The sequence below is a fragment of the Cebus imitator genome, unplaced genomic scaffold, assembly GCF_001604975.1.
Source record: "Cebus imitator isolate Cc_AM_T3 unplaced genomic scaffold, Cebus_imitator-1.0 Scaffold538, whole genome shotgun sequence".
Classification (NCBI taxonomy): domain Eukaryota; kingdom Metazoa; phylum Chordata; class Mammalia; order Primates; family Cebidae; genus Cebus; species Cebus imitator.
The window spans coordinates 765,506-768,154 of record NW_016107853.1 but is presented as its reverse complement, the minus strand read 5'-3'; positions in this window follow the sequence as shown (position 1 = coordinate 768,154).

The following is a 2,649-nucleotide window of genomic DNA, read 5'->3' as shown; positions in this document are numbered from 1 at the left end:
TATTTTTTTTAGTAGAGACGGGGTTGCATCATGCTGGTCAGGCTGCTCTTGAACTCCTGACCTTGTGATCTGCCCACCTCAGCCTCCTGAAGTGCTGGGATTACAGGCGTGAGCCACCACGAGACCACTCTTGTGTTTTCACCACACCCTCCCTCAACTATAACCACCTAATAAAACTTAAAATTGTTCTGTAAATAGATGAGGGGGTTGTGTGTTTGTTTGTTTGTTGAGACAAGGTCTCGCTCTGTCTCCCAGGCAGGAGTGCAGTGGTGCAATCTCGGCTCACTGCAACCTCCACCTTCTGGGCTCAAGTGACCCTCCCACCTCAGCCTCCCAGCGCGTGCCACCACGCCCAGCTAATTACTGCATTTTTTGCAGAGACGGGTCTTACTTTGTTGTTGAGTCTGGTCTTAAATTTCTGGGGTCAAGCCATCCTCCTGCCTCAGCCTCTTAAAGTTGCTGGGATTATAGGCATGAGCCACAACACCTGGTCAGTACATGTACTTAAAGGGGACCTTATCTATTACTACCCTTAAATGGATAATTTGTGTCACTTTCATAGATAATAATAATGAAAATGAATAGGATAAAAACAAAACAATGTTACTAAATTAAAACTGAGTTTTAGCAAAGTATGAGGACAGTTTTGCAAACATGTTTCATATTCCCACTCAGTAGACACAAATTTTCACAAAATAACATTCTTTCTTTTCTGATATTTTCTATGTTATTCCATCTGTTTCATTTTATTTTTAAAAGCACATTAAAGCACTCAAAGGTGAGTAGAGGCCATAAGCATAAAAACAGGTCCGGGTCGAGGCTGAGTGGTGGTAGTGGGGGCTCATACTTTTCATGTTTGTACATGTTCAGATTTAATTTGCAAATTAAAAAGAGGTTAAAAAAACTAGTTTGGATTCAGTATTACAGCTCACTAAGTGGCCACACCCCATAATTGGAAAAACCGTGTGCCAACACTGTGCAGAGATTTTACCTGGCATAATCAACAGACTGAAAGCAAATTAAGAAGGAAATTGCCTCCTCACTGCAGTTGATTATCTACTGAGTGGCCACCAAGAATGTCTCCCTGCCCTGCATAGTCTGCCACCCCCACATCCAGAGGTGAAGCCTATTCCCCCGACCCTTGCATCTGGCTTGGCCCCGTGGCTGTTTTTACTACTAGAATGCACCACCCCTAGAATGCACCAGAAGCAATGTTCTGGGACTTCCGAGTTAATACCTCAAGAGGACTAGCAGCTTCTGATTGCTATCATTTGGGATTCTCCTTCTGGAAATGAGCCACCATATTGTGAGGAAGCCCAAGAAGCAACATAGAAAGACCCATGCAGAGAACTGAGGCCCTGGGCTAACAACCCCAGCTAAGCTTCTAGCTGGCAGCCAGCAGCAACTGCCAGCCACATACTTCCAATCCATGCCTATGGCTTCCCACTGCAAAAACACAGGATGCCCAGTTAAAATTGAATTTTGGAAAAATAGTGAAAAATTATTTAGTATAAGTGTGTTCCAATTAACATGGGACATTCTCATATTAAAAAGATATATCATTTATTGTTTTAGAATTTAACTGGGAGTCCTGTATTTTTATTTGATATACTCAGCAACCCTACAGACTTTATCTGGCTTGAAGAGAATACTTAGCTCAGGCAAAGGGCAAAGGAACAATGAGGACAAGTGCCAGCGTCTCCAGCCCTCCTTGGGACACTTCTGACCCATGCTGACCCTGAGGTCACTTGAGCACTGAGCCTCTGCCACCTGCAGTGGTGACTTGCTCCTTCCTGGCTTTGGCCCCTTCCTCTCACTTCCGCACACCCCTGCTGGTGCTTCCCAGGGTCATCGCCCAGAGAAACTCCCAGTAGCCAAAGTCTTGTCTAGGATCTTTCTTAGGCGAACTCTAACCAAGACAGGAAGAGCTCTGTAAATGCTCACTTTAATGATGACCATTATTCCAATTATTCACTCACATTTCCTCTCACTGTAGAGGAAAGTAAACAGGAAGGTAATAGTCACAGCTAACATTAATTAAGCACTTACTGAATATGATACATGTTCCAGATGTACTACCTCACTTCTCACCAATAACCCTCTAAAATATCTTTTTATTTATTTTTTGAGATGGAGTCCTGCTCTGTCACCAGGCTGGAGTGCAGTGGCACAATCTCGGCTCACTGCAACCTCCACCTCCCAGGTTCAAGCAAGTATCTTGCCTCAGCCTCCTCAAGTGGCTGGGACTACAGGCACAGCCACCATGCCCAGCTAATATTTTGTATTTTTAGTAGAGATGGGGTTTCACTGTATTAGCCGGGATGGTGTGTATCTCCTGACCTCATAATCTGCCCTCCTCGGCCTCCCAAAGTGCTGGGATTACAGACGTGAGCCACCACTCCTGGCCCCGGCTTCGCTTCTTTTATTTTATTTATTTATTTTTTTTGAGACGGAGTTTCGCTCTTGTTACCCAGGCTGGAGTGCAATGGCGCGATCTCGGCTCACCGCAACCTCCGCCTCCTGGGTTCAGGCAATTCTCCGGCCTCAGCCTCCCGAGTAGCTGGGATTACAGGCACACATCACCATGCCCAGCTAATTTTTTGTATTTTTAGTAGAGACGGGGTTTCACCATGTTGACCAGGATGGTCT